At 41.4% G+C, this 8,127-nt stretch overlaps 1 long non-coding RNA gene across 1 annotated transcript in view; it reads right to left on the bottom strand.

The window, feature by feature from the left end:
• Positions 1 to 2,269: 2,269 nt before the first annotated feature.
• Positions 2,270 to 8,127, bottom strand: part of LOC140213040 (uncharacterized) — a 132,168-nt gene continuing 126,310 nt past the window's right edge. The window contains exon 2 of the long non-coding RNA XR_011889981.1: positions 2,270 to 2,511. This is a non-coding gene — a long non-coding RNA (uncharacterized lncRNA). The remainder of the gene's footprint in view (positions 2,512 to 8,127) is intronic.

Below are 8,127 nucleotides of genomic sequence, written 5' to 3'. Positions count from 1 at the left end.
ACCGAAAAACGGCTGCCTATCATCCGCAAGCAAATGGTTTGACCGAAAGGTTTAACAGAACGTTGACCAATATGCTCTAGATGTATGTACATAGACGTGCAGCATAAGACGCTGGATGAGGTACTACCGTACGTCATGATGGCGTACAATACTGCTACGCAAGAGACCACACGCTTCACGCCGTGTTCTCTTGTTTACTGCTGTGAAGTTCAGACGATGTTACCATGTGGCAATTCTGACAGTCTTGATGAAGACACCGAGCGTCTTGTGCAGCGTGCCGAGGAAGCATGCCAACCGGATCTCGTGAACATCAGGAAACAATAGTGTATTGACGCGTGACACTACAACCTCCGCTGCCGGCAAGTTGACTACCAACCGGGTGACGAAGCGTTAGTTTCTATCTTGCCAATTTTCTCGAAAATAATAGAGCAAGTTATCAATGCACACTTTCTAAGTTACGTTCAACAAAATAACGTTATAGTAGAGCAGCAGAATGGGTTTAAGAAATATAAGCAAACAGAAACGGCTCTGTTAAATATTAAGGATAATATAATCGATAATTTTGAGCATAAATGATACACCGTAGGATTGTTTCTTCCTTTAAAAAAAAAGCATTTGACTCCATTAAAGATGATATCTTATTGCAAAAGCTAACCAATTACGAAATTAGATGGGCTGCCCTAGATCTAGTTACCAGTTACCTGACGAACAGAACCCAGTATACTGCGGTAAACCAAGCTCAGTCTGATATTGGTGTTATCTCGTCTGGGATACCACAAGGCTCTATACATGGACCATTATTATTTCTTCTCTATATTAATCATGTCGTAAATATTCCGCTAACTCAGAAATTATCCTCTATGCTGACGACACTAACATTTTTTTCAGGGGCTAATATAGGGGACATGGAGAGACAAGCGAATACCTGGCTTGACAACTTATCAGTGTGGCTTGGCGTGAACAAATTGGCTCTAAACACGAACAAAACGTCTTGTTTTTAGACCAAAGAATAAATGTGTGACAGACATTGCTCTTCAGTTCAGTGATCAGCAAATCGAACGCGTTACATCCCATAAATTTCTTGGTGTACTTTTTCAGGAACACCTAAGTTGGAAAGCACATGTCGCAAAAATACAAACAGATATTTCACGAACAATCGGAGTCACTTATAAACTAAAGGATCTCTTACCACTTTGGTTAAAAAACATATTATACCCTAGTACACTCTCGTCTGCAGTACTGCCTTCTAGTATGAGGTACGACCACGAAAACAAATTTAGAAAGCTTACATGCACTACGGAAAGAAGTGTTTCGCCAAATAGAGAATGTTCCGCGCTCAGCACGCTCTGCCCCATTATTTCAGAAGCATCGAATCTTGACTATCACAAACATTCGATCTAAAAAATTTGCGTTAGTTATGTACAGTCAAACGAAACAGAATTCATCATCGTTCTTAGAAAAATACGTCCATAAAGAACACCCGTACAATCCGGCATACCACTTATAACAAAGAAAAAATTGGCACTAACTACGGTTCAAAAAAATTATCATACCAAATTCCCGACTTCTTGAATAGACACAAAACAGCTATGACCGTTGCTATAGACAGTGTCTCAGCGCAAGCATTTAAAGAAAAGCTTAATCAGATACCTTCCTGGAACACAATTTTGAAATGTTTTTAGTTTTTTCTCTCGGGGTGAGTGAGTACGAAATATTGGTTTCAGTTGTGAGTTTTGTTTTTTATTGGTCCTGTTTCATTGTTTTGGTCGATTGTCATGTACTACATGACACAAATGTCGTTCGTTCATAGTTGCGCATTTCTCGCGATACAGAATAGTCTTGGTTCAAATGTTTTCGTTTTGATGCATTGTTGCCAGGGCTTTCCCCTGATTTATGTTGAAGGTGTTGTCGACAGGCAATGTAGCAATTATTACAGTGATATTGGGTGAGATGTTTGGGGAGTGGGAGGAAGGGGGCTGACAGTCTGTCAGGCATTAATTGCCTTTATGTCGGCCTCCTAGGCAACCGTTTCTGATGCCTAAATAAAATACTTTGACTTTGACTAGTTTGGACCCCCATCCGCCGTAAAGGACTTTCGGGAAAACTTCTGAGCCGGTACTTCGGTACTTACAAAGAGCTTCGGCGGGCGAGTGACCTCAGCTATACAGTTCTTCCGGATGGCACCCAGCCAGCACGACGCCGAAAACCGCGGCCCGAGATTGTGCACGTCGTGCGGTTAAAACCATATTGCACATTATAATAGTCATGCTTTTCGGACCATTGCGTTCGTCCTGGGACAAGTATCTTTGCCCGTGAACGATTTATTCAGCACCGAGTTGATGCTCTTCTGGGAGGAGGGGTAATGCCACGCGCTTGTGGCAGGTGCTTGGGCTACTTGGTGCCCGAAGAAGACGAGGACGGGCTGGTTCACGAGCTCGTGACTTCGTCTTTTGTCGGTGCTGGGCTGCCCCTTCCACGACTCGGACTTTAACGGCCCCTTTTAGAAGACGCCTGTCGATAGTAGTGACAACATCAATATGAGTATTCCATGTTAGATTGAAGGTAATAGTAACGCCAAGTATCGGTATAGTGAAACATGCTTGACTTCAATGTCACCTAGTGTGTACGTTGAAATGCTTTAGTGCTACCAGGAAACAGACATTAGTTTGCATTTGTTAAGGTTTAAATCCATGAGCCATTTATCGCACCAAGTTCAAATGATATTCAAGTCCGACTGCAAGATATCTTTGTCGTCATCGTTACGTATTTCCCTGTGAAGTACGCAGTCGTAGGCATGCGGAGGTACAGTAGAAGAGACACAGTTAGGCAAATCGTTATTACATATGTACTCCAAAGTTTGACGAAAACTCGCCAAGCTACACTACACTTAATTTACCTACGCTTAGGTTACCTTATACTTAACCTTTTGTTAGTTAACTGCCGAAGCTTGAAAAATAAGGTCGATTAGTTTGAAGCTTTGCTTTCCGCTGTCCAACCGTCCATAGTGATCGGAACTGGATCCTGGCTTCATGAAATAATCGCCAATAACTATGTATTTTCGTGTGGTTATGATGTTTACGGGTGTGACAGAAACACACATGGTGGCGGGGTTTTTCTTCTGATTAATGAGTGCCTTCAGAGTACTGAGCTTCCTACTTCTTTAAATAATTCTGAATCCATATGGTGCAGGGTTAGCATGAGCAATGGCAATTACCTGGCTGTTGGGTCTTTTTACCGGTCTCCTAGTTCTTGTAATCCGGAATCATTTACCGAGCTCTCAAACTTTTTAACTACCGTAAATACTGAGTATATACTTGGGGGTGACTTTAACGTGCCTGCTGTTGACTGGGAAAATGGCGAACCTGTGTTCACAGACTCGACTGCCCTATCTCTTGCCTTTTCAGAGTTTATTATAACCAATGACCTAACCCAATTTGTCTCCGAATGCACGCGACGAGATAATTTTTATGCCAGCACTTTGGATTTGTTTTTTGCTAGCTCTGAGTCGTTGATCCAAAATGTAGCTGTCATACCTGGTATCAGAGATCATGACTGCGTTGTTGCCATGTCTAGTGCCGCTTCAGTTAGACCAGCCCATAAATATCCTATTTAACAGGGATAGGCGGGCTAGTTGGTGGTCGATATTGGAATGCATCATGTAACCGCGCAAACAACAAAGGACAAAGAAATGTCCTGTGTGTTTCCTTCTTTGTACTTCGTTGTTTGCGCGGTTACACGATGCATTCCAACATAAATATCCTAGAACGGTTTTTTTACGACCGAGGGGATTACATGTCTTTAGCACGAGAGCTTTCAAATTTCTTCTCTATTCTTTATGAGGTCAGCCAGTCAGTGGACATAGATGAAGCTTGGATTCTTTTTAGAGATAAAGTAAAGGCTTTAATTGAAAAATACACACCTTCCAAACTTTTGACAACCAGGTGACGGAAAGATAAACTTGGGTAGATAAGAAAATTCACTCGCTAATTAACAAAAAACACCGCCTGTATGCTTCGTATTTAAAGACTCGCAATCAGTCTGTTTTCCATGAAATGCGTCACGTGAAATACAAAATTAAGCAAGAAATAAAGGTAAAAAACAAACTTATATTTCATCGCTTGACGCAAAGTTGAGGGATAATCCTAAAGAATTTTGGAAATTTGTTAAAATAAATGGTAAAGTGGGTACCACTGTCCCTAGTTTATCAGTTGGCGAGAAAACAGTGCTTGATGATTATGAGAAAGCTTGCTATCTGAATTCCTATTTTAAAAGTGTTTTTTTCTGAGACGTACACTGGTGAACTGCCTGAAATACAAGAAATAGTCAACGAGAATATGCCTATGATTACTGTCACACATAACGGTGTTCTCAAGCTTATTGCCAATCTGAACAACAAATCGGCTGGCGGTCCTGATGGCATTCCGTCACAGGTCTTAAAATCCTGCTCACAAGAAATTGCGCATTTTTTAGTAACTCTGTTTAATAAATCATTAAATGCCATGTCATTACCTGCAGAATGGAAGGTAGCCCACGTCGTTCCTATTCATAAAAACGGTCCCAAAAGTGTACTAGAAAACTACAGGCCTATTTCTTCATTTATTTATTTATTAGGGAACCCAGAGCGCCAAGGCATTACAGGGGGGGGGGGTACAAGAAGAAATGCATACGACACCTCTGCTCCTGTGCAGTGTTAAAAGTGATAACAAAAGAGGAAAAACGAAAAAAAGGCAAAGTCCTTAGCAATGCACATCTACAACCTACAACACCAAAAAGGAAGCATCATTTTATTCAACCCTCACAACATCACTCGGCAGTCTATTCCATTCCCTAATGATTTTAGGAAAGAAAGACATTCTGAACAATTCAGTTTTCGTCGCAAATTCACGGACCTTAAAATCATGGTCAACACGATTGGATCTATAAAAAGGCTCTTGTACAAACCTTTCGCGATCAACCCGAACAGCTGAGTAATAAATAGCATGGAAAAACTTCAGACTCAACTTCTTACGGCGCGTGTCTAGCAATTTCCAGTTGAGTGCTTCCTTCGTACGCGATGCACTGCACTGAGCCCCGCTTATGCCAGATACGAAACGATTTCTCTAACATGTGTATGTTGCAAAACAAGAGAACACATTATATACAGTGCTGTGATGAAACATCTTCAAAGCAATAATTTCTTTTCTTATGTTCAACATGGATTCAGGCCTGGCCTGTCATGTACGACTCAACTGGTAGAGTTCTCTCATGACCTCTTTTACTCTTTTGATCTTGGATTTCAGGTAGACTGCATATTTTTGGATTTCCGGAAAGCTTTTGACACGGTTTATTATGCATTGCTTTTACATAAATCATCTTGCCTCGGTATAAACCCTGCAATAGTAGATTGGATTTGAAATTACTCGTCTGGGCGAACACAGCATGGTTTAATAAACGGCACTAAATCAACACCTGTCACCGTAACCTCTGGCGTGCCCCAAGGGTCTGTTTTGGGGCCTTTGTTATTTTTAGTCTTTATAAATGACATTTTCGACAATCTAGAATGCAAAGTTAGGTTATATGCTGATGATTGTGCCATATACAGGAATGTAGAAAATGATTGTGATGTTAGTAGTTTGCAGAACAATCTAAACGAAATTCATGCTTGGTGCATTAGGTGAGGCATGTCTTTGAACAGTGCTAAATGTGAACTTGTGTCATTCACCCGTAAACGCTTTCCTGTGAGGTCAGTGTATAAATTGGACGGACTGCTTCTTGAAAAGGTCCAACACTACAAATACCTCGGGGTCTATGTTTCAGAAAATTTAACATGGAACATACATATTGAATACTTAACCTTAACATCATCTCGTATGCTAAACCTTGTTAGACGTAATTTTTATAAAGCCCCCAGAAAGTAAAAGAACTGCTTTACATAACGAATGTTCGTCCAGTACTCGAATACGCTTGCCAGGTATGGGACCCTCAAGGCTCTAAACTTATAGACAAGCTTGAACGCGTCCAAAACCGCGCTGCAAGATTTATTTCTGGTAATTATAACTAGCGTAGCAGTATTACATTAGTTAAAGAGGACCTTGGTTGGAAAACACTAGCACCCCGACGATTAACTGCAAAATTATAACTCTTTTTCCGAATTTACTCCGACCTCACAGGAACGAATAAGAACTTGTACATTTTCCTTCCCCACTTCATCTCTAAACGATGTGATCACGAGCTGAAAGTTCTAGAAATGCGCCGTCGTTCTGATGTCTACCGTAATTCATTATTTCCGCATGCTTTCGCACACTGGAATAGGCTTCCCAAGAGCATTGGTGAATGTAAAACGTGTTCAGATTTTCTTTCTTTATTGTCACGCAGTCTGCCGTAGTATAACATCATCCCGTTTACTTTATATAATTTGGCTGGCATTGCGCATCATGCGATAGTGTACCCTTTCCATTTCTGTGTTGCAATTTTGCACCGCCGTTTACTGAAGACCGTTTTGCCGTCGAGATGACTCATCGATGTTAGGTATTCTGTTACTTTTACCACCTGTGCTTACGTGTTTTAAGTTTTTGTCACATGTTCATTTTCCTCCAACTGCCCCCCCCCCCCCCCCCCCTGCAATAATGCCCTTGTGGTGCTGCAGGTACTTGTATAAATAAAAAAATATAGAGGCGAGGGTGACACATCGTCATATAAACCGGCACCAGCTCAAGGTTCAAAAGAAAATAAAACCTATAATGACGTTTCGAGACCGCTACGGGTCCCTTGTTCACAACGACGATGAGCGCAAGAGATTATTTATGTGTTAGGTGGCGCAGAGTGCGCGTGTATATCTAGGCACTCTGTGTCCGTTTAATCGCGTTTCTAGTCATTTAAATATGTAAAGATTGCAATAGTAGTCTTGAAGATAGGCGCTTCTCTGGCGCGATTATGCTGACAGCATCCCAATCGATTATGTGGTTAGTAGTCGTGTGATGATTCACCAAGGCATTAGAACTTACATTTCCTTTCCTGACATCGTTTGGCACTGCTGAATCCTTCTTTTAAGATCCCCAGTTTCACTTATGTAGGATGCGTCACAATTTTTTCACGGAATCTCGTATATTACCGCTGGAAACCTTGACTTTTTCCAAAGGGACTTTCACGCGTACGAGCTTCTGTCTTTGTTTGTTGGCACGTATGCCGGGATATACCTTATTATAGTTATGATATATTAAAAACAAAAACGGACTTAAAACTGAACCTTAAGGCACTCCCAGCCCTACATTAATTTGAGGAGAGTCATAATTGATGTTAGCCAAGCTAGTACCTGAACGTCGATATTGAGCGAGGATAGTTTAGGCATCAGTAAGGCGAGACGACGGAATTTTTCAAAAGCCTCCGCAACAAAAAAAAAAAAACGTAGTCGGCTTTAGAATGTTTATCAATAATAGCATGCAAATGATGAGTGAGTGGAAACAACTGTGTTTCACAAGAAACTGTACGCCTAGAACCATATTTAGCTGGTGCAAAAGAGGAATTGGATTCTGAAAAGTAAACTCTCCGCGAAGTAAACTATCTGTAAACTACACGGGAATAGATTTGAAAAGATATTTCGGGTATGAGGAAAGCACTCCAGGTGATCATTTCTGAAAACGCGGCACAGAGACAGGAAATCCTACTCCTCAGCACAGAAAATAAGGAACTCCGCCAAAACATAGGGCAAGCAAAGCTCTCTGGGGGGAAACACTCATTCACACATTAAGGGGCACTGCTCACAACATGGGTGCTGGCCGCTTTACAATGATACTACAGCTTTATCACGCCATAACGATCAACACCTAACAAACTCGGAAAAATATGTGCCGGACTAAAAAATAAAAGTAAATAGTCGTAAGTGCACGATCAAGCATAAAGAAAAGCTTGTCAAGTGCAGGTCGTCCGTCGTCTACTGTTTGCCCATATCGTGTGGAAAAGTATACATTGGCCAGACGGGTCGGTGTGTAAACACAAGACTTTTTGATCCCAAAAGGTCACTGGGGGGAAACACTCGTTCTCACATTAAGGGGCACTGCTCACGACATGGGTGCTCGCCGCTCTACAATGATACTACTGTTTTATCGCACCATAAGGATCAGCTGAGCAGGGAAATAATCGAAGCCTTTC

Source organism: Dermacentor andersoni, chromosome 8 (genome assembly GCF_023375885.2).
Source record: "Dermacentor andersoni chromosome 8, qqDerAnde1_hic_scaffold, whole genome shotgun sequence".
In the NCBI taxonomy this organism is placed as follows: Eukaryota; Metazoa; Arthropoda; class Arachnida; order Ixodida; family Ixodidae; genus Dermacentor; species Dermacentor andersoni.
Note: the sequence above shows the minus strand (reverse complement) of the source record. Positions and strands in the feature narration are given on the sequence as shown.